Here is an 8,295-nt window from a genome sequence, read left to right as displayed (position 1 = left end):
GGTAGAGGGTTGGACTGCTGACCGGAGGGCCACGGGTTCGATTCCCGGGCGCTCTGGGCCCCTGCAGCTCCACCCAAGCTAAGTGAATTTTCGGGTACCAGATCTTCCTGGGAAACCATAACCGGCATAGGGAAAGGAACTGGCCCCCCTACCCTGATGTGTGAATTTTCACACGCCGTATAGGGCTTAGTACTGGGTGATCTCTACCATCACCTACTAAACAGACCTTCGGGTTGATTACTGTGTTTATGGTTTAATGATTCCTGTGATGAATTTTTAACCGCTATTCAATATGGTGCTTGTCTCAACAAATTACATTGAATAACCAACTATGTAACACTTCCACCCCATCTGCCTCCGTGGCGCAATCGGCTAGCGCGTTCGGCTGTTAACCGAAAGGTTGGTGGTTCGAGCCCACCCGGGGGCGAACTTTTTTAAGTTTCTGATTTCAAAAACTAGCGCCCAGTAAGTCTCTTTATCGCCATTCAACGTCAATTCGCCTTTTCATTATCAGTTAAACCTATCAATCATCTTAAACCTTCTGCCAATCAGTAATCCTTCTACATAATGACATACAAATATAACTTAGCTTAATTATTCACACGCTGCACTGCGCCATATTCGGCGGGTAAATAATTTTGTTCCTCAAAGCCTTGGGATCAATATAACAAGTCTTAAAACATTATTTTTCTGATTTTAACGTCAGACATCTCTGACGAGTTTATTTATGCAACCAAACACGCTATCGCACCCGGCGAGGCCTTTTGGGTATTTGACCGGAGGGGAGGGAAACCATCCTTTAGCGGGGAATATGAACTAGTTATATATAAAAGAAAGGGAGGAATCAGCATTATTTTTCCTTCTTCGTTTAATAAATTACTAAGAATCATTCTGTTTTACAGTATGTAAAGGTGGAACCCAAGACCTTTACTTTGCCGTTACTGCGATTTGTGCAAAGTAAGAAAGTTGATAAATCTATCGGTTCACCCAATTCCTCGTATTTGATTCTGGAATACGATTTCTCGTCATTGCCTGAAGAATGTGGATCGGTGGGAACGATCGATGGTGCACGACCTTACATATACATCCAGGAATACAAATATAAATTACTTCTATTACTGGTACGATCAAATTTAAACCCGAAAATCCGCCTTCCATATTTAAGGGGAGGAAATATGCGCGCAGAGGATCGATCACTAAATTAATGCACAAACCCTGCATATCCAAATTTTTTCCCAATCTTGGCAGTAATCCTGTTCATCCCAGTCGCAAAGGAGTCGCCAGGGAGGTGTGCTGACAGGTACGTTTTTTTCAGATACGTGAATCCCTTTAAAAATGTACCGCCACGAAACAACCCCTTCTATTCTTCTCTCCCTAAACTCAAAACGCCCCCTTTTCCCTTCCGCTCAGAAAAAATAGGCCTTTCCACGAACACCCCACGGTGCTGAGAGGGATGGGAGGGAGGCCGTGGGAGGAAAAGGGCCTGGCTCTCCATGGCTTGCCTCCTTTCCCGTGGAAATCTTCCTTTTGTGTGATCAGTGGCGGTCGAGGCAGAGAGTAGAATGCATGTGCCCAGGCCGCTATGCGGGGCGCTCAATGTACGGGCAAATCCATGCCAAGCCCATCACACCCAACGCCCGCAACCTTTCTCTACTCTTCGCTTACAACCCTTCCTTTACGCTGGGAATTTCATTTTTCTCTCGTTTCGAATTTTCGTATCTTTTACAACGAAAATGAAGTATGATAGACATGAATTAAAAGTTGATTCCAACACGTCTTTCCCGAAAATAGCGAACTCCTAAATGAATGCCGCGTCAGCAAATAGCATAGCATGGCACACTGCCGGGTAGATATCACAATGCTTAACTCAGAAATTCATTCGTGACGGAAGAACTTCAACAAAATAAAATAAATCATTCAAAGTCTCCGTATTAAACGTGTACATACATACTTCTTTATTGAAAATGAACAGTCATTACTGTGGATTTAACTCTAATTCACTTCTTTCCTTCGGAAGCTGTTACATATATGCACGATTCAATATTGGAATGGTATAAAGAGTACGTATTGGTAGCCTCAATTTGGTCCCAGAAAAAATTGATAACATGTTTTATGCATTCAGTATAAACGAATGAGTCGAACCTTCCCTTCTCATTCATTAATGAGAGTAGTCAACAGGCACCACTAGTACAATACGCCCATCCCTTGAAATAAATGTTTCATTACCCCATTGAAGAATTCGTTCACAGGAACTAAGTCCGGACTTTAAATTGTGCGCTACCTTACGGAAACTAACCTATAGATGAATGAATAATCAAAATACGCACGGACGAAATCGCACGTGAACACGAAAAGAATCACGCAGGAATAAAACGGGGAAAAAGAAGACTAAAGTCACGGTAAAGGTAATTTTAATATTAACATATATGACCCCTTCTTTCTATTTCCTCACTGCTAAGTGAATAAGCCGGCGATATTTTTTTACCTCATGTGCCTGGGGAGGCGTTCTACGACATCGGAAGTTCTTCGCCGCAGTTTCCCCCCTCATCTCCCAGAGGGGGAAGGAAACGGGATGGAACATGACAGAGGATGAAAACTAATGAGCAGTAGACACTTGTCTCATGGAGACAATTTCCAACCAACTATCTCTAGCATTCCCACTCTCCGCTCCCACTCACCACACCCTCCCTCCAAACACTACACCATCTCGGCACAGCTTCAGGATCCACAACCCCGCTCACACCCACCCACGCTCCGCCCTCCCTGCCGTTTTACGTCCCCTTTCATCCCTGCTACCAGGGGGAGCGCACCCCAGAAGGATGCTGTGAGCGACGATGAATTGCGGAGGACGATGGCTGCGAAGAGTGCGACTGACGAAGATGCTTTGCAGAGAAAATGCTCCCTCCTCCCGTCATCAACTCCTTCGATGCGTTACATGAAGCGGTCGCGTGGATTCTAAGTCGGCGAGAGCCGGGTAGCTTGCACGGGGAGGCGTGACTCGTTATTTGAGTCCGAAGTGGGTATAATTGCTCATCGCTGCATCATTTGACGCTATTTTCACGGCATTTAACAAACTGATATTTGCCATCTATTTACGCACGTTTGTCAGATGTTTCATTCTTATCAGATATGCTGACATGATATTTCGTTAGGCATTAGTCTTATTCAGAGGGCGCGCCGAAATCGCGAATGAAAGAATACATTTTTTTCTCTTCATACAACTTGTTACGTGAAGTAGCATGTGTTTATAAAAAATGTTGGTTTAGTTGTTTTTCAGAAAGAGGAAGGTTTAAATTGTGACAGGGTTTAACAGGAATTAAATATAAATTGCAATGATTACGACGACAAAATTATGTTGTTCAAGAATTAAAAACCTTTGCCAGCCTATTTGTTCACATCTAAACGACAAGAGTACCCGTTTTGAAAATAGCAAAAAGTTTTCAGCTCTATTTGCATTATCTTTCCTTGTCATGCATTATTATGTTCTCAGTAGACATTTATGTAAGGGGAAAACATTTATCTCTTCCTTAAAACAGAAAATTAATATTCTACACATATATTCTTCCGATTTAATTTATATAACACTCACAATGATAAGGTAATACGTGCATAGCATCAATCCAATTTTATCTCGCCTTACGCACACTTCCGGTTGCCCGTGTGCTGCGGTATTAAATTTCTACTGAGGCGGGATTCGAAACTGTGATCTCTGGGTTAATAGTCGAACACGCAACCTAAGAGACTAAACCGACCGACGTGAGTGACCCAAGGTATCGAATTACTGGCTGCTAACTGGATAAAATTAGATCTATACGAAAAGTAACTTCTACGAAAAATCTCTTGAATTCAGTGATTGTGTATTTGGATTTTTTTATATTTCCTCCCAATCAATAGGCATTAATGTTCAAAAAATGTATAAGCGCTAGGCCTCGAAAGAATTATAGCTAGGTGGTAATGCAAAAAAACGTTCTTTACAACAATTTGGAAAGTAATGGCAATACACAGCCAGCTTTTATTCCAAAACCTAATTTAATAAGCATATTTAACAACTAGTAATGTACAAGGTAATACTTACAAATAAAATTATGTAACTAACTGGGTTGGATCGTTAGGATTTTTTCGCATGGGATCATTAGTATGCTGAGTCAAAGAATACCTTCGCTTTTTTCTAAGTGAATGCTTTTTATACGAATGTGAAGAGGGGATATTTCTATGAAAATCAATCATGACAAAGATTGAATTCATGGCACGGCTGATTAGAGTTGAACTATGAAATAAATGGAAAGCCTCTTTCAGAAGTGCTCTGCACTCAGCACCAATTCAAAACAGCTAGTAAATGTATGTGAAAATAACGGCCGTGGATGAGAATAGCGGCGATTCCTTGGTACCCTGAAAGCAGCACATAAGAATAAAAAAGAACCCTTCAACTTTTAGAGCCTCATCCAAACAAGATCTCCCACACTCCTCCCCGTTTTGCCCACATCATCTCCCATGACGAGACCCATTCACGCAAGGGTCCGAGGAAAAAGTATTACCCTCTTTCACAATCCTCCACCTCATCCGGAACACCCTTGGACCCTTATTTATTTCTTCATCGTCCATTCTGATTCGGTCCCACCCCGATTTCATCAAATTCGGAAGGGAAGCCCTTTGTTTCGAAGACTCGAGGATATCTAAATTCCTGGAGGGGATCTTCTGAGTTAACTGAAGCATGAAAAATTATGAAGGACGACCACTTACTTGAGCGTTCCATCTCAGACAGAGAGGGCAAACCAACCAAGGGCGGTTCGATCGATACTTGAATTATGAATGTGTGAAGATTTCGATTAAATTCGCAAATGTAGACCGTTTCTGTATAAGAATTAGGAATAAATGGGAGTTATATGTCTAGTTAAGGTATGCTTATTACGTTTTTAAAAAAAGCCTAACCAGCGCAACCTTATTGCAAATACGATATCCCCGTGACGCGGAGTGCGTTCAACTTCTAAGATATGAGAACTGGGAGTAGAAATTAAGATGAGATTGAATTTAAAATACCAGGGCACTCAGTTCAACATAAAGATGGCTGAGCTTCTACATGGCACAGGGTTCATACAGGTGCCAATAGACTGAGAAGCGTTTTCAATACTTAAAATGGCGTCGTTTAGGGCACAATAACGGCGCGAAATCATCCGTTTCCTCGGTTTGAGTGGTTTAACACCCATTGAAATCCATCTACTAGTGAGACACACGATGAAGGTCATAAATGTGCAAAAATGCGGTCAAAGGCGAGACACTTCAAAGAAGCCCGAACGTAGAGTAATGACGAGCCCAAGAACCGAAAGAAGCCAAGGGCATGCCGGTTTTTCCAGAGAGCAGAAGAGACTCCTAGGTAAACGTCCTCAGAGACCATGGAATTTAAGGCTACAAAGATATTATATTGAGGGGAAAAGTAGTTTTAACTTTCTGATGTACGTAGTTTGAATGAAAAAATGGAAGACCTTAGAACTAGAAGTTGCCTCGTAATTCCATTCCCTGAGCCTAAATTTTCGCAGAAAGGTGACGTAAGACACCCCAAGTCAAAGGCATCATACCTGTTTTAAAATTAGTAACTGACCATCACCAACTTAATATTCATATTATTTTGCTTCAGACGAATTTCCATTGTATTTTTAAAATTCGCCTAGAGTCCACCTATGTTTAAATAATCGTGACGCCCAAGTATAATATCTACAGGTACTGTACGTACTATTAATTTCCACCATTACAGTCATCGAAAATTTGCTAGAAAGGGGAGGGTAGTGATCACCAAATACCAGGCCCAACAGCGTATGAAATTCACACCTCAGGGTAATAAGGGAGCAAGTTCCCTTCGCTGTGTTGAGAGTATGCACATGCATTAGTGTTGAGATAAATTGAGGTTGGAGGATAACGTTCTCAAATTTCCTACGTAGAAATAAAACAATCAGAAAAATCAAAATCTCTCCATGATTCACGATTAGCGCACCAACCACACTAAGTTTTAAACTGATTACTGAGTGGCTAGGAAGTCTTACCGGTACAGCCAGTCTCGCTTAGTGATTAAACACAACGAGAACAGACCTTGATACGAGTCTGTCATGTGAATGGGCACCGAAGCGACCGGCAGATGGCACCAGTGAGAACGATCACGATCAATGGAGCCATATGTTGTCCATCCATCCCAATTAAATGACACGGGGATGCCTTTAAAGGGTTTCCAGAGGCTTGTCACGCATTGTAACACTCGAGTGCTTCGCATATAATGAAGAGGTGATGAAAAAAGTGCATAAATACACATCGAAAACAAAAACGCTCGTTGGGGCCGAAATCCAGAGTGTGGGCAGTGGCAATACAGATTGAGAGAACGCAGCCCGACTGCCAACGATGACAAAATTCAGTACTTGCTTTATAAATGTATTTAAAACTATTATTTTCTTCGAAACTTAGACAACTGCGACGCTTACATATTTTTACTTAGAATATTCCCTTTTATTTTTACTTAGAATATTCCCTTTTTTCTAACAATTTTAAAGCATTAATTTCAAAAACCCTTATTTCCTTGCTCGCTAACCTTCCGCTTTGATGACAACACTTCGCTAAAGGCTTTCAATACCGATATTCCACTTCGGCTGCAATCTGAAAAAGTTTGTTCAAGGATAAATATTATTAACTCTGGTACAAAATACAGAATCGGTACAAAATAACGAAGCGAAACCAATCTTTTCATAACAAATAAATGTTTTCATACAATAGCACCAGGCGCAAATTTATGAAATCGCATCTTGAAGGAATAGGAAAAGAGACTTTGCAGATTTCATCCAACTTTATTGAGATAGGAATTCACCATATATTTGACATATTCGGTCATTCAATAAAGTTAGGTGAAATCTACAGTTCTTTTGTAATCCCTGTAAATGTTTCAAATTAAAAAGGACTTAAATCGCCACTTTTATGAAGAGAATTATTACTAGGCGAAAAGTTAGAGAAAATATATAAATTATTATTTAAATAATATAAACTGGAAAATGTTTAATTGTTTGAGTAGGTCTGTCACTACCACGCCTAACTGTTCCGCCTGAAAGTACAGAGTTCTCCCACATGCATGGAACTTTCTTTCGCACTTGTCATTTCGCTCGCATGAGTAGCCTGCGAGAGGTCCGCATTACGAGATTGATATTGACGATAGATTGACAGACACCATTTCTGAGAAGGGATGACGTCACGCTACAGTAGGTTTCCGACGGCAGTCAATTGTGTCCAGGCCAAGAGTCAAAGAGCTTAACGGCGAAAGGGTTATGCGGTGCGGGAGGGCTAAGTCAGGTATTTTATACGAATAAAATGTTTCATCCTATTACGAGTCGCATAAGCCGCGAGATGCAAGCCACACCAGAGAGATCGCAGATACAGACGACCATCCTACCTTATGTTAGAAGCGCTCTCTGCTGGAACAACGAACTTGTTCCACTAAGCGCGGTGTTAGGTGACCCGCCATAAAATTCAAGGGGCACGGCCATAGATGATGATCAAAGCTTCAGAAGCGGTCAGCATTACTGTAACATTAACGTCAACAGGCTACGCAAACAGGATGTTACTATGGTGCGTAGATAAGATTACAACTACCACCCGAGCATCTGGTTAAAGAAGACATCCTAACATATCGACCTCTCTGAGAAATAATACAAAACTGTGACAACGTTTAGAAACTCTGCATAAGCGTATTGTACATATGAATGCAGTTATGGCTGCACATAGAAAAGAGGACTTTTCCATGTTTTGAGGTTAAAAAATTAGGTAAAATTTTTCCTGTGAATGGAAAAAAAAGGATAAATTCATTTAGCTCACGAGGTTATGAAAAGTCTAAGGTATGAGAGCCTAAGATTATAAAGTTCATCATAGATTTTTTATCCTTTCGCCTAGCGAAATAATTTGTTGTTATTATCTCTTCATTTCCAAAGTTTCAAGTACATAAATGTGTACCTTCTACCGTTTTATATCTCTAATTATGTATGAACTAATCAGTAGCGAGTCTCTTACGGGATATCGGAGTGTTTTTTTCATATGAAAGTTGAACGTTGGGATAAATTTAATAATAATAGCACTAATTTAGACTCTCCTTCGCACCTTATAGTGGATGGGTTTAAGCTCAGATACAGCAGGTATTCAAAATCAGTGTCGGGCGTATGAGCACTTGCAAGCATCTTAATATTCATTCTTCAATTTTATTACAGTTGAGAATATTCTCCGAGATGGGACCCATAGCAGAACTGTCCCCACCAAGGATCTGCTCTCTCAGTG

The 8,295-nt window shown here is 40.9% G+C and overlaps 1 non-coding gene across 1 annotated transcript; it reads left to right on the top strand.

Moving 5' to 3' along the window:
• Positions 1 to 353: 353 nt before the first annotated feature.
• TRNAN-GUU (transfer RNA asparagine (anticodon GUU)) lies at positions 354 to 427 on the top strand. The gene has a single exon. It is a non-coding gene; the product is annotated as a tRNA-Asn (tRNA).
• The last annotated feature ends 7,868 nt before the right edge of the window (positions 428 to 8,295 follow it).

This window comes from Hetaerina americana, unplaced genomic scaffold, assembly GCF_022747635.1.
Source record: "Hetaerina americana unplaced genomic scaffold, ioHetAmer1.1.p SCAF_106, whole genome shotgun sequence".
Taxonomy (NCBI): domain Eukaryota; kingdom Metazoa; phylum Arthropoda; class Insecta; order Odonata; family Calopterygidae; genus Hetaerina; species Hetaerina americana.
Note: the sequence above shows the minus strand (reverse complement) of the source record. Positions and strands in the feature narration are given on the sequence as shown.